The following is a 26,700-nucleotide window of genomic DNA, read 5'->3' as shown; positions in this document are numbered from 1 at the left end:
ACTGGCTCCGCTTCTTTGTTAGTCACCCAGGGCCCTACCCACTGCTCTGGCCAAACCAGCCCTCTCACCAGTCCCTGTACATGCTATGATGTACACACCTGCATGCCTTTGCCCTGACTGCTTTCTCTCCTCCACATCCCTCCGGTCTCACCTGAAAAACTTGCTTGATCATTCTCTTCTCTCCTTTCCACAGAAGGTGGAATCACTGTCCACTCCGCGCAGCACTGGGTACGTTCTTCCTCCAGAGCACCTATCATCCTGTACTGGAACTATTGGGTTTTCTATGATGACCCTGACTAGACTATCACCCCTACTCATTTTTGTTTCTCTTTTAGCCAGCACAACCATTGATAAATATCCAAAACCTATTGGTTGGCAAGAACTGCAAAATACATGGAGAATGAAAACACAGGGAAAAAAAATCACTTAGTGACATCCAAGGATAATCGAATCCAGTATCTCAGTAGTGCACAACCAATTATAACACAGAATTAAGTATAAACCTAGGTCTTGCTCAGATGTCACCCAGAGGGTTCTGGTTATAAGAAACATAAAAATAACTATGATAATAATTTCACCTAACTTAATCTCTGCTTTCCATGAGCTCAAACATAGTAATATACATGACTTTGATATTAAATTTCTTTTTTTCTTCCCTTTTTATGCTTTCCTTTTTCTCCATGTTATTCATAAATGAATTGACTGCATATTTAACTATATATTTTTACTAAGCCCCTATTGTTCGATTAGCTCTGTTAATTATAGGAATTACATTGTAATTATAATAATTCTGCTGATAAGTGATGGAGCCAAGATTCTAAATCTTAGCATTATAGAAATTGCGTTGGAATGTTCCTTCCTTCCTTCCTTCCTTCCTTCCTTCCTTCCTTCCTTCCTTCCTTCCTTTCTGTCTGTCTTTCTCTGCCCCCTAGGTTGGAGTACAGTGGTGCAATCTCGGCTCACTGCAACCTCTGCCTCCTGGGTTCAAGCAATTCTCCTCTTCAGCCTCCTGAGTAGCTGGGATTACTGGCACCTGCCACCACATGTGGCTAATTTTTGTATTTTTAGTAGAGATGAGGTTTCACCATGTTGGCCAGGCTGGTCTTGAACTCCTGATCTCAGGTGATCTGCCCTCCTCGGTCTCCCAAAGTGCTGACATTACAGGCATGAGCCACCGTGCTTGGCCGACATTGTAATTTCTGTAATACTCAGATTTAGAATCTTGGCTCCATCACTTAACAGCTGAATGGAGTTTCAGGAAAATGCTTGACCTCTCTGGCCCACAGTTTCCTCATCTATAAAATGAGCATGCATTTAATAATACCTTCATCAGGAGTTTATTGAGAGGATTAAATAAAGCTGTTGATCATTGCCATCAGCATGAAAACATTCTCTAGAATCTTCTATGTAAAAACAAAACAAAGCCTGTCTTGAGCGTTGTCTTTGAGCTGCCTCTGCTTCACACATGACAGTGTCCTGAGTCATTGGAAGCTGTGCCTCCACTTCCTCACCTCCGTCTCTCCTCAAGTCACTCCAGTTTGGTTTCCTTTCCTCCTATCTACCAGGACTCACCAAAGTCACCGGTGACTTCCATCATGCCAAATTCAGCAGTCATTTCTCTAGTGTTATTTTCATCCCTCAACAGCATTTGGTAACTTTGGCCTTCTTTCTGTTAAAACCTTTCTTCTCTTCAGCTTCCCTGCTGTCGTACTCTACTTATTTTCGTTTTAGCTCGCAAGCCTCTACTCCTCAGTCCCCTTTGACTACCTCTGGTCTGCCTGTAAATTTGGAGTCTCAGAGTTTGTTCCTGGGCCTGCTCTCTTCTGTAGCAGCAGAATTTTAGGACGTCTCATTTGGACCATGGTTCAATTGATATGCCAATGACTCCTAAATCAATACCTCCAGCCCTGAACTCTTCCCTGAATGAATTCTAGATTCATATAGCCAACTGCCTACTTAATCTCTCCATGTGGATGTCTGTACCAGGCATCACAAACAGCACGGCCAAAACAGAACTTTTTACTTCCCCCACCCCAAATCTGCTCCCTCTTCTGTCTCCCCCATCTCAGTAAATGGCAATATCACACATCCAGAGACTCATGCTAAAAATTTATGAGGTCCTTGATTTCTTCTTTTCCCCAACTTCCCTACATTAATCCATCAGCAAACCCTGTAAACCCTAATCTCCAAAGCATATCCCAAATCTTACACATCTCTCCATCCCTTTGCTACCAGTATCATCCAAGCCAGCTAGACAGATGTAAACCCTGTTAACTGATCTCCCTGATTCTACTACCACCTGCCCCATAAATCCAGTCTCCTCACAGCAACCAAAAAGTCTTTTTTTTTTTTTGATGGAGTCTCGCTCTGTCATCCAGGCTGGAGTGCAGTGGTGCGATCTCAGCTTACTGCAAGCTCTGCCTCCCAGGTTCATGCCATTCTCCTGCCTCAGCCTCCGGAGTAGATGGGACTACAGGCGCCCGCCACCATGCCTGGCTAATTTTTTGTATTTTTAGTAGAGATGAGGTTTCACCGTGTTAGCCAGGATGGTCTCGATCTCCTGACCTTGTGATCCGTCCACCTTGGCCTCCCCAAGTGCTGGGATTACAGTCTTGAACCACCGCACCTGGCCTTTTTTTTTTTTGAGATGGAATTTCGCTCTTGATGCCCAAGCTGGAGTGCAATGACGCGATCTCGGCTCACCGCAACCTCCACCTCCCGGGTTCAAGTGATTCTCCCACGTCAACCTCTTTGTCAGTTAGGATTACAAGCATGTTATCTGGGATGTTTGTTACAGGCATGTTTCTTAGCTGGGATTACAGGCATGCGCCATCACATCCGGCTAATTTTTGTATTTTCAGTAGAGACAGGGTTTCTCCATGTTGGTGAGGTTAGTCTTGAACTCCCAACCTCAGGTGATCTGCCTGCCTTGGCCTCCAAAAGTGCTGGGATTATAGGCATGAGCCACCGCACCCGGCCCAAGTCTTATTTATTTATTTAAAAGTCTTGCTCTTGCCTAGGCTTGAGTGCAGTGGCACAATCATGGCTCACTACAGCCTCGACCTCCCATTCTCAAGCAATCCTTCCACCTCAGCCTCCCCAGTAGCTGGGGCCACTGGCGTGTGCCACCACACCTAGCTAATTTTTGTATTTTTTTTGTAGAGACGGGGTTTCACCATGTTGCCCAGGCCGGTCTCAAACTCTTGAGCTCAAGTAATGTTCCTACCTTGGCCTCCCAAAGTGCTGAAATTACAGATGTGAACTACTGCACCCGGCCCAGAAACTCTTAAAAAATAAAATAAATCATTTCATTTGTCTCAGTTTGTGCTGTTATGACAAATTTCCGTAAACTGGTGGCTTACAAACAACATAAATTTATTTCTCACAGTCCTGAGTGCTGAGAAGTTCAAGATCAAGATGCTCGGTCAATCCAGTATTTGGTGAGGATCCACTTTCTGGTTTTACAGACTGCCATCTTCTTGAATCTTCACATGTTGGAGTGCAGAAGGAGAGCAAGCTCTCTTGTCTCTTGTCATAAGGGCAGTATTCCCATTCATGAGGCTCTACCCTCATGACCTAATCACCCCTGAAAGACCCACTTACTAACACCATCACATTGGAGGTTAGGATTTCAACACGAATTTTGGGGAGACATACACATTTGGTTCACAAGTCATTTGGTTTTAAGTCATTGACTTTCCCTTACACTTAGAATAGACTCTGAAATCTTTCCTGAACTTCAGAGTGCTCCAGGATCTAACCTCTGCCCATCACTCCAACCCATTTTGTAACTCCCTGCCTTCCCCTAAACTCCACTCACACCAACTTCCTCCAATAACTCAAACTTGTTCCCATTTAGGGATTTCACATTGTCTGTTCCCTCTGCCTCTTCCAGAAACAGTCTTCTCCTTGATCTTTGCCTAGGGTTGTGAAGTGTGAACAAGGATATAGCAATATTACATCTGGAAGGGGGAAGTTCCATACATACCCATCTCTGCACAGAGTTGCATTTAAAGAAGCCAAAGTTGGCCGGGCATGGCGGCTCACGCCTATAATTCCAGCACTTTGGGGGGCTGAGGCGGACAGATCATTTGAGGCCAGGAGTTTGACACTAGCCTGGCCAACATGGCGAAACCGCATCTCTACTGAAAATACAAAAACTAGCCTGGTGTGATGGCGCACACCTGCAGTCCTGGCTGCTCGGGAGGCTGAGGCATGAGAATCGCTTGAACCTGGGAGGCGGAGTCTGCAGGGAGCTGAGATTGCACCACTGCTCTCCAACCTGGGTGACAGAGTGAGACTCTGTCTCAAAAACAAAACAAAACAAAAAAACAAGAAGCAAAAGTCAATAGAAAAAAAATTACAAAAGGCTTCCACTTTTGCTTGCATCTCTCAAAGATATTTCAAAAGAACCCAAATGCATATTTCACTGCAGCACTTATTAAAATCCTCTCTCCTGTCTAATCTACCTCCTTCCCACTCTGCAGTTATAAACCTTTCTCCAGCATCTCCAAATCTCTAACATTCATTCCCAGAATGTTTTCCTCTCACTCTAACTCCTACTACCTCCATCCCCAACTTTTTCTTTAGGCTTACCTAGCTTTCCTTCCATAAGCAAGAATCCTTCCTCGTTAGGGGTTTGGGTGCAGGGAGAATGCCCTTTGAGAGGCTAGAGAGGAAAGGAAAGCTTTCTTTCCTTTTACATGACTTTTTCTTGAGTCCTATAACAAGGATGTTTGGCAACCTATAGGAAAGAATGTGTCATAGTCAAATTAAGGGGAGACAACCAAATTAGGAGTGGAAAGGCACATGAAAGGAATAGCAGCAGATGGGTCTGCCAGGGTGGAGGGGAGGAAGGGATGACTCAACAACCTGATTGTAACTTAAAATACCACCTCTACTCTATTGATATGTCTGTTGGATGCTAGGCATGTGGTAGAATTTTCACAGTTGCAAAATTAATTCTATCCATTAATATAAGGTGATTTGATATCTTTGGAGCAGGTGTTATTGCTTAAATTTTTAAGGGTCACGTGTGAAAGTGAGTTACTGAATAATCAAACTGAGAATAAGCACATTACCAGATTTTGCTTGAAATGCATAAAGAAGCTTATTGTTTTGAGGGGCAGAGAAGATGAGAGACCAAGGTATTAGCGAATTTATTTTCTCTGAGGTTTAGAATATAGGTTTGCAGCCTGACAATCTAGAGTCAAATCTCACCTCCACCTTACTTCCCAGCTCTGTGGCCTTGGGCAAACTACTTAAACATTTATTCCTGAATTTCCTCATCCATAAAATGAGGACATTAATACCTACCACATAGGACTGCTATACTTGATAAATTATTGTACCAGTGATATTATCACATTCGCCATGAGATGGAGAGTTAAGAATGGTTTCCTTCTTCTATTAAACCTTTTGATGATATAGAGCTTGAGCACTCTAATTAAATCTAAATGGGGTGAGAAAAAAAACAAAGGGGCTGGGAGAAATTTTCATTTAACTGAATTGTTACTAGCTGGGATAATAGAATCATCATATATTACGAGCAAAGAGAGCGCTGCAGATTTTTGGCCAGGTAGTCACTGAAACCATTAGCACTTCATATGTCAGAAGTTAAAACCTAACCCCATGAGTGAGGCAGTTTGAGCCTGTATTTATAACTGCTCTGGAAGTCTGTTGCTGAGATGAAAGATCCTTATTCATTTGGGATCTTAGTCAAGTTCATGCAAATGGAAGGAAAGGGAGGAAGACTCCAGTTAACTGGTGCTAATCTAAGACAGGACTTGGGATCGATGTCTTAACTTGCCACAGAGATATTTTCCAGAGTGGCTACCAAGTAATGTTGAACTTGGAGGGATGTAAATATTGTCCAACAAAATATAGTGTGTCTTGTTTATTATTTTTTTAGGAGTGGTTTTCTCTTTATTATTATTTTAAATTTATTCTACTGTCTCTGTTAGGAAAGGCTTGAAGGCTTGAATATTCCTGAATTGCTTATCTGCAAGGAAAGCTGGCTTTGGGCATGTGTTCCTGGTAATGCTAGTTTTCCTTTCACTCTGAGGACAAAGCTGGCTAAAACCAAGTGTAACTGGAGTTATTAAGATTTTCTTACTGTTCCTGTCACCAGCTAACTCAGACGCCCACTCTGAGCATGTCACCAGTCCTGTCTAATGTTCCCTTAGGCAGACCATTATAAATGCCACAGAAAAACAGGGCTAAACATGAGTTTTGGAACAAAGAGGCTTTTTAAGAGAAAAGCAAAGCAAGAGAATGGAGAGACCCCATTCACTTGCCTTTTGGTTAGGGTTTTGCAGTTGCATCAGACTCTGGGCACTTAAAACACTTCCCTGTCATCTGCAATAGGATAAGGCAAGGAGAAGTTCTTTGTTCAGGGTTCAAGTGCTCTCTCGTGACCATCCCAAAATAACTCTGAAGTGTAATACAGTAGGGCCTCATGTAACTAAACCCACAAGTCTCGGACCTATCATCATTGTCAACCCAATTGTTCTCTCCTCCCCTCTTAGGCAAGCAAGGCACTTGGATATATTTTTCTGTCAACACTCAAAGTTGCATAAACCTCTTAGTTTTACTTTTCCAAATCCACTAGGAGTCTCCCTGCCAGTTACAAGGAAATAAATAGAAGGTGGACACACCAGGTGCTTATCTTCCAAATAAGCTTTCTTAGTGGCTTATGCTGTTCTTCACTTGGATTTGAACCCGATCAGGCCAATCTTCCCTCCTGCTTTCCTTTCACCAAAGGCTCTTATTTTTGTAATTTGTCAGACTTTGCAAGATTTGTGATATTCTCAACCAGCTCTTTATTCATAAGGCATGTGTGCCGCTGTTCAGCGTGTATTTATTCCATTAGCCAAGTTATTGCGCTGAGTTGAGCATTAAAGAAATCTGATCGTTTCCTTGGTCTCTATTTTGGAAGATGCTGAAGCTTTATCCTTGGTGACAGCATGTAAACAATATTTAAACAAGGCTAACAAAGAGAACGTGTTGAGATAGGAAGGTAAAACTGCAAATGTTTTGTTTCAAGTGACATCAAGATGCAACAGAGGAAATGAAAGAGAGGACATTTTAAAACTGGTCAGTTTCTAGAGTTAAAACAACACAGAAAACAGCACATGAAATACATGTGTATAGAACGATGTGAAATTGATAGAAAGGAAGGAAATACACCTATGACATTGAATGCTTGGGTAATGGAATTTCAGATGATTTATTTTTTCTTTTCTATATTGCATGGTATTTTAAAATTTCTATAGCTTTTCTGTATCTCGTCTACATCTACATGATTTTACATCATCTTTGCCATCTTTTGCAAGTGCTTTTTGTAGAGTAAATACCTAGAAGAGGAAGTGTTTGTACAAACTAAAGTTTTTAAAAGAGTATAAGCCATTTTTGCTTTAGAAATATAGCAAACTTAAATAATAAAATATTATACAGGTAAAACTTCTAAAACTTTTCATTTTCTTTTTAAAATTACTTTTGTCGGTTTCTTTTTATCCTGGTTACAAGTGGTACATGGTATAAAAAATAAAAACTGTCACTATGTTACTAAGTAATCCTCCATATTACCATTAACTATAGTAATAATTTTATGGGTTCTATTGTAATACTGGATTCTATCATAATACTGTTATATTACAGGATGCTATTATAATGCTGTTTTGCAATTTGCTTATTTCCCTTGATGTATCTCAAACATATTACTTTATGTCAATATGTATAATTCTTATCATTTTGATGGTTATATGCTCCTTTGTTTGGGAGAGGGAAGTTCTTTTTCTTTTTTTACATTTAATTTAATTTATTATGTTTTTATTTTTATTTTATTTTATTTTATTTTTTGAGAAAGGGGCTCGCTCTGTTGCCCAGGCTGGAGTGCGGTGGTGCTATTACAGCTCACTGCAGTCTCAAGCTCCCAGGCTCAAATGATCCTACCTCAACCTCCCAAGTAGCTGGGGCGACAGGCACATGCCACCTCACCCAGCTAATTTTTGTTGTTGTTGTTATTGTTGTTGAAATGGGGTATCACCATGTTGCCTAGGCTGGTCTTGAATTCCTGAGCTCAAGCAATCCTCCTGCTTTGACCTCTCAAAGTGCTGGGATTACAGGCGTGAGCCACCATGCCCAGTGCATATGATCCTTTGTATGTGCCATTTTAATGTACAGCAAATATGTATAATATATTTAATCAGACTCTCATTACTGGACGTTGGGCTTTTTTTAGTAATTGCAAACAGTGCCACAGTGAACATCCTTTTACATAACTTTACCGCTTTGTGCACAGAGATTTGGAAAGTAAATCTTTAGAAATGGAAATGTAAGTTTCCAAATCAGGCTGGTGAATGGGTTAAGCAGCCTTTCCAACTTATCATGACCGCAGGATGATCCTTTGCATATCCTGTAAATATCTGTATATCTTGCAGACTGCATGGTCTGAAGAGACTGAGTTTTGTTGGAAAAATGCAAAGTATGTTTTATTTTCAGTTTCCTCACCAGTAGATGGCACCTAGTCTTCCTTTACAATGGACTAAAATCCCCCCTAACTTCATTGCATTCCCTACATGTCAGTGAGCCTGCACTAACACGGCAATGACTACATCACATACAAATGCTCCTCTCTCATTCCCCTTATCCCATGTTTGTATTGTTCTAGTTCCAGGATGCTGATACTTTAAGCCTGAGGCTCTAACTTGAGCAGGAAGAGTTTATTTTGGGATGAAGAATCTTCCCCCATAGGAGGGCCTCTCAACCAGTGTCTCTCTTTCTCTGTCTTTAGAAACTGGGAAATTCTAGAGGAGAAAATTGGTGTTCTGCATCTGTAGAATGACTTCTTTCTCTTAAAAATATCAGACTCATATGTTGGCTGAATTTACTGTTTATAGAGGGGACTGCAGAGTTGCAAGGACATTAAAGTTTTGTGTTGAGAGTGGTTTCAGTCAATTATATTAAGAAAATGACCCCGAATATGTGAAGTTGATGGGATGAATATATACATAGGGTCCATTTCACTAAAAGTATAAATACACGCATTTAAAATGGCCATGGAGTAAGGAAGGAACTGCAAACTCTAAGTAGGAAAAACGCGATGACACATCAGTTTGTTTTATGTTGTTCTCTGTGTGCAGGTATCAGTTTTGTTAAAAAAAAAAAAAAATCAGAAAGGCTGAGTGTAAGAGTTTAATATTCTTTATTTTTTATTTTACTTATTGATTAATTTTTTGAGGCAGGGTCTAGCTCTGTCACCCAGGCTGGAGGGCAGTGGTTCAGTCATAGCTCACTGCAGCCTCGACCTCCTGGGCTCAAGCAATCTCCCTGCCTCAGCTTCCCAAGAAGCTGGGACTATAGGCACCTGCCACCACAGCCAGCTAATATTTTTTTTTAAATGTAGATACATTACATGCTATGTTGCCCAGGATGGTCTTGAATTCCCAGGCCAAGTGATCCTCCCACCTCAGCCTCCCAAAGGGCTGGGATTACAGGCATGAGCCATCACACCCAGCCTGCCCTTTCTATAAATATATGGATATGTCCTGAGAGAGTTCTTGTCTCAAGGAGCAATTCAAGCACGTGAGGTTTTCTTGGAGTAGATAAGAAAGGTGAGCTTTTGGGTTTGGTAGGAAAGGAAAAAATAACAAATGTATTATACATTTGGCGAACTATGCCATGTAGCACTGTGAAAATTCTTTGGGCCCTCTGGGGAAGATTTTACACTACCACATATGGGATTTGCTTATCACCACCATAGCCTGCAAAAGTATAGTTCTTTTAAAAAATCCAGATCTGGACAGGCACAGTGGTGGCTCACACCTGTAATCCTAGCACTTTGGGAGGCCAAGGAGAGTGGATTACTTGAGGTTAGGAGTTTGAGACCAGCTTGGCCAATGTGGTGAAACCCTGTCTCTACTAAAAATTAGCCAGGCATGGTGGTTTGCCCCTGTAATCCCAGCCACTCAGGATGCTGAGGCAGGAGAATCGCTTGAACCCGGGAGGCAGAGGTTGCAGTGAGCTGAGATGGCCCCATTCCAGTCTGGGCAACAGAGAGAGACTCCATCTCAAACAAAACAAAACAAAACAAAACAAAACAAACAAACAAACAAAAAAAACAAATCCAGATCTTCTTCCCCTCCTCTTCTTTCCCTTTCAACCCCAGATAGAGCATTTAAGGTTAGGGTCCATTATAGCAGAATATTTCATAAACAGTTAGGTGGTATGAACCAATAAAACACAAAATATCTTTGTTTTTGTTCTCATTTAGGTTGACCCCTGTTCCCCAAGAACATCATGATACTGTTATTGGGAAAAAAATAAGTGATGAATTTTCCATTTAAGAAATTAAATAATGTAGAATTATTTGCTCCCTTATTTATGCAGACACATTTTCTTTTCTTTCTTTTTTATTTTATTATTTTATGGGTTTTTTCCCATTTTCTTTTTTAGCTATAACTTTGGGTTTAAAAAAAATCTGCTTGTTCAGTCTGTCTGATATAACACAAAAATTTCACCTTACCCTACCTTGAGATTTTAAACGAAAGATATGTGATAACTTTGGTAGGAAATGGGAAATAAAACTCATTTTTAGTATGACTTATAAACAGAATATGATACAATGCTCAGCTTGGTATTAGGCTGTTAAAAATAACCATAAAACTGTTCAGTGCAGAATTCCTTTTATATCAGTTTTCTTGGTGTATTTAATGATGATGGTTTTAGATCATTAGCTACTTGACAAAAAAGCTGACATGTCAATGAGAAGCCTCCAATGAAGAATAGGCCTTCTGAAATTATAAAGTTATTGAGTTTGATGGTGTTATATTTACAGCGGTCTTTTGGAAATACCCCTATTGCATAAAGCGAGCTACATCTGTGGGAATCATTCATCTGGACCAATCAGCTACAGCTATTCAGCCTTTAAAACTCTGAAATGGGTAAAGGATTTAATAGACATTTCTCCAAAAGAGACATAAAAATGGGCAACCGGTATGTGAAAATGTGCTCAACGTCACTAATCGAAACCACTGTATCACCTCACGCCAGCTAGGATGGGCTAAAAAAGATAAGAGATAACAAATGTTGGTGAGGGTGTGTAGGAGAGGGAACCCTTTTACACTGCTGGTGGGAATACAGATTGGTGTAGCCATATTAAAAAAACAGAATAAAGGTTCCTAAAGAAACTAAAAATAGTACTACCACATGACCTAGAAATCCTCCTTCTGGGTATATAAGTCCCAAAAATGAAATCACCGCCTTGTAAAGATATCTGCACTACCATGTTCATTGTAGCATTATTCACAATAGCAAGATATGGAAACGACATAAGAGTCCATTGACAAATGAATGGATAAAGACACTGCGATAAATCTATACAGTGGAATATCATTCAGCTTTAAATAAAGAAGGATATCCTGCCATTTGCCATAACATGGATGAATGTGGAGAACATTATGCTAAGTGAAATAAGCCAGACACAGAAAAAAATTTTTTTTAAGAATATATGATGATAGAGAATAAAGCACTGGTTATCAGGTGGAAAGGGGGTGGTTACCAATGGAGTAGGGGAAGAAATAGGGAGATGTAGGTAGGTCAAAGGGTAAAAAGTTCCAGATGTGTAGGCTGAATAAGTCTAGAGATCTAATGTGCAATAGGTGGAATATAGTTAGTAATACTGTATTTAGGATTTTTGCTAAATGGGCAGATGTTAGCTGTTCTTGACACACACCAAAGTAGGTAATTATGTGAGATGATGGATGTGGTAATTTGCTTCACTATAGTAACCATTTTACTGTCTATATGTTCTTCATGATATCATGTTGTTTACCTTAAATATATAGAAAGAAATTTATTTTTTTAAAAAGTCTGACTGTTGAGAGCCGTGGTCGCAACTCTGGGCTACACGTTTTCTCCACTTTAGGAGAATACTAATTTAAAAATAGTTGTGCCAGAGCTCCGCCCCACCCCATGCCAATTAAATCAGAATATGGGCTTGGCCGAGGCAGTGAAGCTTCAACATGGGTGTTTAGTAAAAGTTGCCCTGGAGATTCTGACATGTAACAGGGTTGCAAATGACCTAATTTTAAAAGAAATTTCCCATTTTATATTCCATGAGCAACTTCAAAGCATCTGGGTAAAATCTGAGGTATTTTTTCCTCTCTTCCTCAGAAGAGGGCAACTGGACTGTATTAATGATGTAACCAAGACAGCTGAGGATAAAAGAGTCTGACATGTGAAAGTCTGAAGATACCCACACAAATTCATTAAAAAAAGTAAACTTTTCTTGCCAAGAGTGTCTCACTGCTATTATTTATGACATCATCCTTGCCAGTGTTTTTTTCTCCTTTCAGAGCCAGTTTCCTAAGAAAAGATGAGGCAGGGAATTTGGCTTTCTCCAGTCTCTAGCCCCATCATCCATTTCATGAGCCCTAATGATGATCTGAGCCATTGAAACTTCCACCTGGAAGACATTTGCCATCAAATGGAGTTCTCCTAGTTTAGGTACTGGGCAGGCATCTTATTTCTTTCCAGCTTTCATGGCTGAGCATAGGAAATGGTATACCACAGGGGTAAGGAGTGGGCATTGGAAACAGACAACCCAGGTTCAAATTCTGATTCCTCTACTTCCGAAACATGTACATATTTGGGCAAATTACCCAATTTATCTGAAACATGTTTTGCCATGTGTGAAAAGATGATGTTCATTTGTTCAAGGATACTGTAAGGATGAAATGGAATTATGCATGCAGAATGTAAGCATTAAATAATATGTGCAAAATGCTCAGGAGAGCACTCGACTCATAGTAAGTAGTCAAGAAATAATAGATACTACTATTTTAACTATCTTTAGCTAGTTAACTGAATGACATTCCACTTAACTGAATGACAAAATTAACCACCTCCCTTTACTGTCTCTAAAAAAACATACTGACTGACTGACGCCTCTAGCATTCTGGGCTACTCTTAAGTGTACTGGCTTTCTTCTCCTACCAGTTGAGTCAGTTATAGGCTTATCAAGAGTATTATTTGTTCCCAAACCTGTTTATGCCAGTTATTTTTGTTGTCGGAATTTAATTAAATATTAAGTAAACAGATGAAATATAAATGTGGAGAGTTGTTTCTATGAAAACTAGGTTGAGGCCAAGAACGGTGGCTCATGCCTGTAATTCCAGCACTTTGGGAGGCCAAGGCGGGTGGATCACCTGAGGTCAGGAGTTTGAGACCATCCTGGCCAACATGGTGAAACCCCGTTTCTACTAAAAGTACAAAAATTAGCCGAGCGTGGTGGTGGGCACCTGTAATCCCAGCTACTCAGGAAGCTGAGACAGGAGAATCACTTGAACCCGTGAGGTGGAGGTTGCAGTGAGCCAAGATCATGCCACTGCACTCCAGCCTGAGTGACAGGAGTGAAACTCTAAAAAAATCTCTAGGTCGGATGCATAAATACATTCAAATTACAAAAATAAATGTCAAAGTAGGTGTGGCAAAACAATCAGCTGTAACAGATGTTTTTGATTAGCCAACTTATATTGGATAAAAGGACTTTTACTAAATTATGCTTTTCCAAAGATTTCACACTAAGAGAAAGAGGGAAAAGGTGATTTTCTTTCCTCAGGACAATCTCTTTCCAGTCATAATTAGCATAGAATGGAAAAGAAGGTTTTGTCCTTGCTTTGGTATTTTTAGTACCAAAAGTTTTAATATAAGAATAGTATAATGACACTGTGAGTATAATGACTCATCATCCAGCTTTAACAACTGTCAACTCATAGCCAATTTTGTTTAATTTATAGTCTGCCAAGTTCCCCGCTTCCCATATTATTTTGAAGAAAATATTGTATTTTGAAAATTGCTTTTTTATATCTAAAATAATTCGTTGTTCCCATTTAAAATGTTAGTAAAGTGTAACATCCATGTGGAAAAGTGTGTGTATATAATATGCGTATAGTTCAATTAATTTTTCCAAACACAATAATTGATGTAACCAGCATCTAAATAGAGAAATAGAATATTATGACTTAAAATAACTAAAGTTAGCTTTGCCTGTTTTGTTCTTCATAAGATGGAATCATATAGTATGTTCTTTCTGTGTCTGGCAACTTTTGCTTAGCATAAGTTTTGTGAGATTCATCCATATCATTCATTCTCACTGCTATTTAATATTCTCTTAAGTGGACACACCACAGTTTATCCATTATACATTGTGATAAAATTGGATGATTTTCAGTTTTTGATGTCATGAATAATGGTGTTATTTGTCTTCTCATGAGCATATGAATGCATTTCTGTTGGGTATAAACCTGGAAGTAGAATTGCTGGGTCACACTGAGCTTTTTGTAAATGCTGTCAAGCATTTTTTCAAGTTGGTTGTCCTAGTTTCAGTTTAAAAATATTTGCTCTGTGTTGTTAGCCTGGAAGGTTCAGACAACCCATCCACATAGCCCTTAGGATTAGAAGGATCTTTGTGGAAAAGTTCTTAATCCCATATAGGAAGGTCTAAGAGGTATCATGATATCTTTGATACCATCTCTGAACCTTCTCCCTCTTCAAGAGCTTTCTGGAAAAGATTTAGAATTCTCTTATTGAGATTGTAGAACAGACCCAAACTTCATGGGACATGAAGTCCTATGTGGGGGGCTCAAGATGACAGGCAAACTGTAGAATTTTTAACATGCTATTGGAGATTTAGGTCATTTACATAAAATTCATTTGGATATGAATCTGTAGATCGTGTACTTGAGAAAGTATGTTTGGAAATATGTCCCCGGATGCAAATTACATACAAGCAAAGGTCTATGAATGTAACTGGAGACTTGATCTATATGTTCAATTATGATAATCTCCATTTGTCTCTGACAGGAAATGACCATGGTGTAATGGTGGAAATAGACTTGGTAGAGCTTGGAGGATGGTGGAGTTAATGAGGAGTCAAATCTCCTAATCTGCATGATTGGGGTGAAGGTAGGACTATTCACCTGATAAGAAAGATGGGAGAAACAACAGCCATTCTGTGTGGTGAATGAAACTTTGACTCTAAGAAATCTTTTATGCAGGTGGAGACATAGCTTCTTCAACCAGTGAAAGAAATAATATCTGGTTTCTTGAATAATTTCATGGTGCCACCAACAAAAACCATCATAGACCAACAATGGCAAGATGGCATCAGCAAGAATGAGCTAGTATGAAGAGGTGCTCAACCCATCCCACCACCACGGGAAATAACGTGGTAAACTGCCAAGAGCGTAACTGTTTACTTTCCTGTCTCCCTAGAAACTGTAGGTTCTATGTGGGCAATACTCCGGATCTTCTTCGTTGTTGACTAGCCAGTGCTAACACTGTGCTGGGCCCAGAAAAGGTGCTCAATAAAGGGGTGTTGAGATGAATTGAATTGAGATCCCCTAAAGATTGGCCACAGAGTCTTAGTTATCTCAGGATGCTGGTGGAATCGAATCACAAGCAAGAGATGTTTCCTATGAGTGGAAGGTTTAGGGTGCTGTGGAGCCTTCTGTATGCAGAAAAGGTTATTCAGTGGTTTACTTTGGAATACACAATAGGTATTAAATTTATTATAATTATACATTGAAAAGCATAATTTTAAAAACTTTTAAATTCAGCTTAAAACTCTAATTATTATATTTTTTTCTGGCAAAGTTTATCCATCACTTTTTTTTTTTTTTTTTTTTGAGACAGAGTTTCACTCTTGTTGCTCAGGCTGGAATGCAATGGCGCAGTCTCAGCTCACCACAACCTCCGCCTCCCGGGTTCAAGCAATTCTCCTGCCTCAGCCTCCCGAGTAGCTGGGATTACAGGCACGCACCACCATGCCCGGCTAATTTTGTATTTTTAGTAGAGATGGGGTTTCTCCGTGTTGGTCAGACTGATCTCAAACTCCCAACCTCAGGTGATCCGCCTGCCTTGGCCTCCCAAAGTGCTGCGATTACAGGTGTGAGCCACCGCGCCCAGCCTATCCATCACTTTTAAGAAGATATAATAATATTGCTTCATTTACAAATCTAGTTAGCTAAAGCTAAATAATCTTTCTAAAATATCACATCACTTTAATAGGCTAGATTTTGTAAGTTTAATATATTTGTCTTCTTTTTAAATATTTTGCTTTTATGAACTAAATGAATTCTTAAATGCTTAACTCTTGTGCTCGTACATGTGCATAAATGAAAACTCTCTGAAATGAAAACTCTCTGAAATATGTTAATGAGATTTAGTGAGATTTCAACTTAAAATCAAAAGTGTAAATTTATTTTTTATTTTTTATTTTTTGGAAACAGGGTCTCACTCTATCTCCCAGGCTGGAGTGCAATGGCACCGTCTTGGCTCATTGCAACCTCTGCCTCCCAGGTTCAAGCGATTCTCATGCCTCAGTCTCCTGAACAGCTAGGATCACAGGTGTGCGCCACCATGTCTGGCAATTTTTTTTTTTTACATTTTTAGTAGAGACGGGGTTTTGCTACATTGGCCAGGCTGGTCTCAAACTCCTGTCCTCAAATGATCCGCCCACCTCGGCCTCGCACAGTGCTGGGATTGCAGGCGTGAGCCACCGTGCCTGGCCAAAAGTATAAATTATTTACTCAATTACACGTTTTAAATTAGAATTTTAAGAGTATCTCTTAACTAGCACAGTACAAATATCTAATATTAATGCAAAAATAGTAATGCATTAGTTTTGATTCTCTGAGAATTTTCTACATCTAGTTCTAAATCTTCCTGGGGTTTTAAAAAATGAATATTCAATGAAGATGATTACTGTCCTAGTTAACTGAGGTTGCTCTCTCATCCCAATTAATGAAAGTCACTTAGAACTAGAAATTTTGTCCAGACTTGAGACCTACAGCTCTAGAGATGCTTAGTGATTCTTCTCCCTACTCCACTGTCACCCTGAGCTCCTTTTTCTAAACAGTGCGTTTTGGGCTTTGACACTTGAAAGAAGGTTGTCCTTTAACCTGTATCACCCAATTCTCTGTCTATTCTCAGGTATCTGTAATTCGAAGCCAACTTCAAACCAGTTTGCTCATTTGCTTATATTTTGTGTTTCTTCAGCTCTTAAGATACATGCATAGGTTTGTCATTCACAGCAAAGACTTTTAGACTTGACAGGATTTGAGTATACATAAATAGTTTTCCATTAAACTTGAAATACCTTAAAGTCAGTGGGGTCCTAAGATATGAAAATGCTTTTCTATGTTGCTTGATGAACACTAAGGACAATATAACTTTCAGGAATATCTTAAATGACAACTATGACTTCTTCATACTTGTGGTCCTAACTCATAAAATCATTCTATTGATATGTCTTTGAAAATTAAAATTCTAAGACGCTTACATATGGTCCCTTCCCCTCCATAATCAATAGATTTATACTCCGAAAGCCCACGGCAGCCTTTGCTAATTGATCACTACATTTTCCTTAGCCCAAATATGATTCAGAATCCTTAAAGTATTGTTGCCGGCAGCCACTACGGAGATCTAGGGGGAAACCTTTGTCACACTCTTTGTCGTGCTAAGGGAGCAATAAACACCTCAGGTTGGAAGAAATATGTTTTCAAAGGAAAGATGTTCTCCCAAATTTATTTGAGGAAGTATAGTTTAGTTGTTAAGGCCATGGATTCTGGAAAACATACCTGTTTTCAAATATTGGCTCCATCTCTTACTGACTGTGTGAGCTTTGGAAAATTATTTAACCTCCTCAGTTTCCTCATCTTAAAATGAGGATAACAGTGGTACCCATCTCATAGTGTTTTATGAATATTAAATAAGGTAATACATGAAAAATGCTTAGCAGAATGCCAGGGACACTATAAATGTTTACTAAACAATGGTGATCAGACAAACATGGTGGCTAATGGCTGTAATCCCAGCACTTTGGGAGGCCGAGGCAGAGGGATCACTTGAGCCCAGGAGTTCAAAACCAGTCTAGGCAACATAGTGAGACTGCCATCTCTATAAATAAATACATACATAAATAAATACGTAAAGTTATTTTTATTCTGTTAAAATCAATTTTATTTTATTTTATTTTATTTTGAGATGGAGGCTCGCTCTGTTGCCCAGGCTGGAGTGCAATGACGTGATCTCGGCTCACCACAACCTCCGCCTCCCAGGTTCAAGTGATTTTCCTGCCTCAGCCTCCCAAGCAGCTGGAACTACAGGCGTGCACCACCACGCCTAGCTAATATTTTTGTATTTTTAGTAGAGATGAGGTTTCACTATGTTGGTCAGGCTGGTCTCGAACTCCTGACCTTGTAATCTGCCTGCCTCGGCCTCCCAAAGTGCTGGATTACAAGTGTGAGCCACTGTGCCTGGCTAAAATCAATTTTCTTTTCATTTAAAGTTTTATCTTAGGTTCAGCAGTACAAGTGAAGGTTTGCTACATAGGTAAACTTGTGTCACGGGGCTTTGTTGTATACAGATTATTTCATCACCCAGGTATTACGCCTGGTACCCAATAGTTATGTTTTTTGCTCCTCTCCCTCCTCCCACCCCTACCCACAAGTCGACCCCAGTATCTGTTGTTCCCTTCTTGTTTTTTTTTTTTTTTTTTTTTTGACATAGAGTCTTGCTCTGTTTCCTAGGCTGGGGTGCAATGGTGCAATCTCAGCTCATTGCAACGCCTGCCTCCCAGATTCAAGCGATTCTCCTGCCTCAGCCTCCCAGGTAGCTGGGATTACAGGCACCCACCACCGCACCCAGCTAATTTTTTTTGTATTTTCAGTAGAGACAGCCTTCACCATATTGACCAGGCTGGTCTCAAACTCCTGACCTCAGGTGATCCACCCACCTTGGCCTCCTAAAGTGCTGGGATTACAGGCATGAGCCACCCTGCCTGGCCTGTTGTTGCCTTCTTTGTGTTCATAAGTTCTCATCATTTAGCTCCCACTTATAAGTGAGAACATGAGTTTCTGTTCCTGTGTTAGTGTGCTAAGGATAATGGCCTTCAGCTCTATCCACGTTGCTGCAAAAGACACGATCTCTTCTTTTTTATGGCTGCATAGTATTCTATGGTGTATATGTACCACATTTTCTTTATCCAATTCATTACTGAATGGCATTTAGGTTGATTCCATGTTTTTCCTATTGTGACTAGTGCTGCAACAAACACTCACGTGTATGTGTCTTTATGGTAGAATGATTTCTATTCCTCTGTGTATATACTCACTAATGGGATTGCTGGGTCAAATGGTAGTTCTGCTTTTAGCTCTTTGAAGAATCGCCATACTGCTTTCCACAATGGTTAAATGAATTTACACTCCTAACAACAGTGTATAAGTGTTCCCTTTTTCTCTACAACCTCGCCAGCATCTGTTATTTTTTGACTTTTTAGTGATAGCTCCTTTGACTGGTGTGAGATAGTATCTCATTGTGATATTAATTTGCATTTCTCTGTTGATCGGTGATGTTTAACTCTTTTTCATATGCTTGTTGGCTGCATGTATGTCTTCTTTTGAAAAGAGTCTGTTCGTGTCCTTTGCCTACTTTTTAATGGGGATGTTTTTCTCTTGTAAATTTCTTTTAAGTTTCCTATAGATGCTGGATATTAGACCTTTGTTAGATGCATAGTTTGCAAATAATACATAAATAAAGATGATGATTTCCCTGAATATTCTGGAAGAGAGCTGAGGGAGGAAGCACATCTTCAACCATGAGGCAAAATAAGAGTGCTGTGGGACAGCAGCAACAGCCAGGGCAGCTGGGCAGGCCTAGGGTCTTTCAAACAAAGGCACAGGGCAGAAAATAAATCAGAGCCCCAGAATCTCATCGTGCAGGCTACAAATAGCAGCTGCAGCTGCAGACCAAGGGCTGGCCTTTACATGTCCATGGTGCAAAAGGCTCCTGGTGAGAAGCTGATCTTTTCCGTCACACCCACACAGAGCCAGCAGTCACACATAGAGTAAACTCTGAATATTTAGGAGCCATTTTTAGTAGAGAATAGCGAACTGTTTGATAATATAGACTGGATCGGAGATGGAGCATGGTTAATTTTATATACTGATTAGATGTTTCTGTATGTCCATACATAATTCTGGATCATTAGGCTGCCAATAATATCTCCCACATCTGTAGAACACTTACCATGTTCAGACACTGCCAAGGACTTCACATGTATAGTTCATTTAATCCTCCCATGCTTCTGTGGAGCAGATATGATTATTGTCCTAACCTAGATCTTAGAGGAGGACTAGCAAAAGTTGGAGAAACTAGGGCTCAGAGAGGTTAAATAATTTACCCAACATCACAAGATTCTGGGTCTAGAGCTGCAGTATAAACCAAGTCTGTCTGAATCCAGCATCTCATCTCTTAAACACTTTGTTGGGCTGCCATGCAATTACAATGATATCTTGCTCACAAATTATTTTATGTGCTTATTTCTTACTGCCTCAAATAGTCCTCTGTGGGGAGGGGCAGGGTGCTGCACTTGCTTGTTTTGTACCTCCAAGCTTTCAATACGTAGCAGAAGGTGAGCAGATACTTATTGATACATTCTGAACAAAGTTCTGATGGAATAGGAGAGAGGGAGGAATTGGTCAGGTCCCAACGGCGTAACCTCAAGGTCACTTAAAAAACTCTCAATCCATTTACATTTTTTCAGCTACAAATTATGTTTACTATAAACTATGAGCCATAAAGATGATTAAGACAAGGTCCTGGCTCAAGAACACAATGGTTTAGATTAGGTATTGCAAATTCAACTGTTCTCCTGGCTAGGCAGTTAACATGAACAAGTGAAGGGGTCCAAGAAGCAAACTAGGGTGTTCCCTACTGAGTTCCGGCTTATTGTTTCTATCCAAATTCATTATTGCCAGGAGAAACCAGAAATTTATATTTTACATAATTTTCTTATTTTTATGTGAAACAAGCGTGTGGGTCAAATAAAACTGATTTGCAAACTGGATTTAGCTCATAGGCTACCAAGTTGAGACCTCTGTTTTAAACAATAACACATACACATAAAGACAAGAGAAGGTAGACAAGACTGATTAACGTACAAGGAGGATACATAAAGTTTTCAGGGAAGTCAGAGATTATTTTCAGCTAGAGCATCAGAGAAGACTTTGTGAAGAAAGTCACCTTTGAGTTTCTTCTACTAAAGTGAATCAGCTTTGCAATCACTGTGATGAGAGGGAATGCTATTCAGCTGTAAGCAATGATGGGTGCAAAGACCCACAGGTGGAAAATCATGAGTCAAGCTCAGGGACCTCTGAATTACACTGTACTTTGATTTTTGTGTTTTGTTTTGTCTTGCTTTTTGGTTTCTTACTAGAGACAAATGTAATGTGATTTACGTTCATCAGAATTAGGAAAATTTTTGTGTTTTTCCAGTAAGCACTATAAGCAAAGAGTGGAAGATGATGAAGATCGAAACTTGTTAGGGTCTATCAATTAAAGGAGATTTTAAAGCAAAGGAACTGTCACTCCTTGTAGCCTACTGCATGGTGTGTGGTAGGACATGAAGCTTAAAAGAACATCCGAGTCTTGGAAGGGATCCAGCAAAGGCACCAGGACTAATTTGGGAGATGAAGGGTATGTCTTATGAGGAGAGGCTTAGAGGGCTTAGCATGCTTTAGCTTTAAAATAAGGTGGGTGAGCAGAGTTCTATTGATAGCCTACAAGTCTTCCAGTATGAACTTGTACTTGATGTGACATGAAACTCTAAGTTACACAAAGGAATTTCAAGAAGGCAGTTTTCTTTCTTTTTCATTTCAAGAATGATGAGCCCTGGAACTTTTTGTGCAAAAATGTTTTAAAAGGCAAAATGGATTTTCATAAAGGATTTGGGGGAACAATTTCAGTTTTATTACCATGCATTCACTGAAGTGCTGAATTTAAGGATCGATTATCCATAATATCAATTTATATCATAGTAGATAGAAATGCCATTGTCCTGGTAGCTGCAAGTGAACATAAAACAAATTTCACACACAGGCACACTCCTGCACAGAGAGAGGGAGAGAATGCACTTAGCCGTTACTTAGCACAACCATGCTGAAATTCACAAATTCACCAAACCTTTTTTTTTGTTTTGTTTTGTTTTTGAGATGGAGTCCTGCTCTGTCACCCAGGTCAGAGTGCAGTGGCACAATCTTGGCTCACTGCAATATCCACCTTCTGGGTTCAAGTAATTCTCCTGCCTCAGCTTCCCAAGTAGCTGGGATTACAGGTGTGTACCACCACGACTGGCTAATTTATATATATATATATATATATATATATATATATATATACACATTTTTTAATTTTTTTTTTTTTTGAGATGGAGTCTCGCTCTGTCACCCAGGCTGCAGTGCAGTGGCACGATCTCGGCTCACTGCAAGCTCTGCCTCCCGGGTTCACGCCATTCTCCTGCCTCAGCCTCCCAAGTAGTTGGGACTACAGGCGCCCACCACCACGCCCAGCTAATTTTTTGTATTTTTAGTAGAGACGAGGTTTCGCCAGCGTTGGCCAGGCTGGTCTCCAACTCCTGACCTTAGGTGATCCGCCCACCTCAGCCTCTCAAAGTGCTGCGATTACAGGCATGAGCCACCGTGCCCTGCCAAATTCACCAAATCTTTACCACCTGTACCACTGGATATTTCTTGTGTCATATAGAATGAGGCAGTTCATGGGAGGGAGAACTGGTAGACCTAAGAACATGAGTAATAATTCTATGGAGTCATCCTTCAAATTTTAAATTACTTGACAATCTGCTTTGTTTTGGATTTTGACAAATTTTATTTTGGCTCCTAGATCTCTGATTTTCATGACTTAGTTTAAACTCAAAAAGCCCCACAACATATGCATAGGAAAAAAACTGAAAGGACATATAGCAATTTTAGTGATTGTTAGTATTTCTAACTGATTAAGTTTTAATATTTGATATATAGATTATTCAGATTCAGAAGCTGAGGTTTAGGATCAAGGTCAGAGGTGGGTCCCAAGAGTCATTCACACAGTAATAGCTGAGAATGTGAGAGGGGATTAGCTCACTGAGGGAGAGGATGTACACAGACAGCAGAGAGCCAGGAGCTGAATCTTGGGAAAAGTCTCCTGCAAGGGCCCAGGCAAATGAAGAGAGGGACAGCAGGGGACAGGCAGGGTCTGTTCACTGCTATTTAGATCCAGGAGCCCCTTCCTCCTGATCACCATCTTCTTCCAAATGGTCATTGGATTCGTCTCTTCTCATGCTGCTTGGGTATGTAACATACCCAAGACTGGGTAACTTACAAAGGAAAGAGATTTAATGGACTCACAGTTCCATATGGTTGGGGAGGCCTCACAATCATGGCTGAAGGAAAAAGAGAAACAAAGTCACATTTTACATGGCAGCAGGCATAGAGAGCGTTTATAAGGGAACTCCCCTTCATAAAACCATCAGATCTCATTAGACTTACTCACTGTCACGAGAACAGCACGGGAAAGACCTGTGCCCATGATTCAGTTGTCTCCTGCTGGGTCCCTCCCATGACATGTGGGGACTATGGGAACTGCAATTCAGATGAGATTGGGCCGGGACACAGCCATATCATATCAGTCATCTAAGCAGAAGTCTTAAGCTATTTTGTTCACATATTTCCTGCTATGAACTGAACCATGTTCTCTCCCCAAATTAATATGTTGAAGCCCTACCTTCCAATGTGATGGTATTTGGAGATGGGGTCTTTGGCAGGTAGTTAGGTTTAAGAGGTTATGAGGGTCTGGCCCTCATGATGGGATTAATGCCCTTTCAGGAAGATACACCAGAGAGCTTGCTCCCTGTCTCCACCGTTGTGAGGTCTTAGCGAGAAGGCAGTGGTCTACAAGACAGGAAGCGGACCTTCACCAGAACCCAAACATGCTGGCACCCTGATCTCAGACTTCCAGCCTCCAGAACTGTGAAAAATAAATTTGTGTTGTTTAAGCCTCCCAGGCTATGGTATTTTGTTATGGCATCCCAAACTGAATAATAGCACCTTCTAAAATTTTGGGGGTAATTTTTCACATATTTCCAAATTAATATTCAAAATTTTCTATCATAAATTTAAATAGTTGCAAAGACTGTAATTTCCAACATTCTGTTAAAGTTGATATTAAAAATCAAAATAAAACTGTACATATTTTAAATATCTCTTATGCAATAAAAATGTCATAGTGATATGACATTTTTAACGTCCCATCATAATGTATTAAAGACATATAAATAAGCTCTTTAGCTACTGAGATTTTGACATTATTTCCTTCTTTCCCTGAGCAAGTATTTTGTTCTACTTAACTCACAGGATTCTACTTCTATTTAATATAATTTTTGGCCTTAAAAGTTAAAAAAGTTTTTCACTTTATATTTGTCTGTCTCAAAAGATAAATAAAATTTCAAAAAACTTTGTTCTGTGACTACAAGGATTTAAAGTAATTTTTAAATGTATTTGAAATTAAGTTATTGATATGAGTATTATTTGTACACAATTCATCAAAGCAACTTAAAAGATAAAACTGATTGATAAGTCATTATTAAGCACAAAATAATATTTTATTAGAAATGTATCCTTGAGGCAGAAAATAATTTTTTCCAAACAGTTTGTTTATTCATGGCCGAATATTATTTATTGTCAGAAAGGTACAGAGTTCACATCAATATCAGACAAAATAGATTTTAATTAAAAAATTATTTCAAGAGACAAAAATAACAATATATGTTAATAAAAGGGTCAATTAAAAATGTATAACAATTATAAGCACATACACATCAAACAATAGTTCCCCAAAATACATAAAGCAAACATTGACAGGATTGAAGTGAGAAATAGACCACTCTACAATAGTAGTTGGGGTCTCCAACACCCCACTTTCAATAATGTATAAAACATCTAGACGGAAGATCAGGAAGAAAACAGAGAACTTGAACAACATGATAAACCAACTAGACCTAATACACATATATAGAATTCTCTACTCAACAACAGCAGAATACACATTCTTCTCAGTGCACATTGAATACTCTTCAGGGTAGATGATATGTTAGGTGAAAAAACAAGTCTCAGTAAATTTCTAAAAATGTAAATCATACATATCTTCTCTGACTACAATGGACTAAAGCTATAAATGAATAAGCGAAGGAAAACTAGAAATTTCACAAATATATGGAAATCAAGCCACATGCTTTCAAACAACCAAAAGATCAAAGAAGAAGTCACCAGGAAAATCAGAAAATACTAAGAAGTAAATGAAAGCAAAAATACAACATACCAAAAGTAAAAAACATACTATATGAGATGTAGTGAAAGCAGTGCTAAGGGGGAAATGTATAGCAATGAACAACTATATTAAAAAAGAATGATCTCAAATTAATAAATGTACACCTTAAGAAACTAGAAAAAAAATACCAAAATCAATCCAAATCTTACAGAAATAAATAATAAAGATTAGGGCAGAGATAAATTAAATAGAGAATAGAACAATAGTCAATAAAACTAAAAGTTGGTTCTTGAAAAGATCAACAAAATTGACAACGCTTTAGCTAAAATAACAAAGAATAAAAGAGAGAAGATGAAAATAAGTAAAATCAGAAATGAAAGTGGGGACGTTACTGACCTTATAGAAATAAAAAGGATTATAAGAGAATATTATGAACAAAAGTATAACAAATAGGATACCCTAGAGGAAACGCAAAAATTCCCAGAAATATTCAAATTACCAAAACAGACTCAAGAAGAAATAGAAAATCTGAACAGCTATAACAAGTAAAGCGATGGTATCAATAATCAAAAATTTTCCAACCAAAAAAGAATCAGATAGCTTCACTGGTGAATTCTACTAAACACTTAAAGAAAAATTAACAGCAATCCTTCTCAAGCTTTTCCAAAAAATAGAAGAGGAGGGAATACTTTGTGATTAGTTTTATGAAACCAGTATTATCCTGATACCAAAGCCAAACAAAGATACTACAAGAAAAAAAAATTAGAGACCAATATCCCTTGTGAATATCGATGCAAAAATCCTCAACAAAATGCTAGAAAAGTGAATACAATAGCATATTAAAAGGATTATACCCCATGATCAAGTCGAATTTATCCTAGAAACACGAGTATCTCAACATAAGAAAATCAAGCAATGTTACACCAAATTCATAGAATGAAGGGGAAATTCATTCTATGTAGAAATGCATAATTGCAGAAAATGCATTTGACAAAATCTGACACCTTTTCATGATTTTTTTAAAAACCTCTCTGAAAACTAGGAATAGAAAATAACTTCCTCAACATGATAAAGGGCATTTATTAAAAAACTCATGGCTAACATCATACTCTATGATGAAAGGTGGAAATCCTTTTCCTTAAAATCTGGGACATGAGAAGATGCTTTCTTTCACAATTGCTATTCAACATTACCCTGTGGGTTTTACCTAGAGCAGTTAGGCAAGAAAACAAAATGAAGGCATCCAAGCTGAAAACTGTCTCAATTTGCAGACAACATAATTATGCACATAGAAAATTCCAAAGAACACACGCACACACACTCACAAATACACACACACAACCCTGAGCCAAAAAGCAAATTCAGCAAAGTTTGGGGGTGCAAGGTAAACACACAAAAATCAGTTGCATTTTAATACAACAACAAGGAACAACTCAATAAGGAAATTAAGAAAACAATTCCATTTACAATAGCATCCAAGAGAATACAATGCCTAGGAATAAATTTAACCAAGGAGGTAAAAGACTTGGACGCTGA

The 26,700-nt window shown here is 39.0% G+C and overlaps 1 long non-coding RNA gene across 2 annotated transcripts in view; it reads right to left on the bottom strand.

The window, feature by feature from the left end:
* Positions 1-4,686, bottom strand: part of LOC105493836 (uncharacterized) — a 30,005-nt gene extending 25,319 nt beyond the window's left edge. The window contains exon 1 of one of the 2 annotated variants that reach the window (XR_011608519.1): positions 4,597-4,686. This is a non-coding gene — a long non-coding RNA (uncharacterized lncRNA). Of the gene's footprint in view, positions 1-151; positions 854-4,596 lie in introns of those variants that run through there. The other variant, XR_011608518.1, reaches the window with a different exon arrangement.
* Positions 4,687-26,700: the final 22,014 nt, after the last annotated feature.

This window comes from Macaca nemestrina, chromosome 10 (assembly GCF_043159975.1).
Source record: "Macaca nemestrina isolate mMacNem1 chromosome 10, mMacNem.hap1, whole genome shotgun sequence".
Taxonomy (NCBI): domain Eukaryota; kingdom Metazoa; phylum Chordata; class Mammalia; order Primates; family Cercopithecidae; genus Macaca; species Macaca nemestrina.
This window is presented reverse-complemented; position numbering and strand designations above follow the sequence as displayed.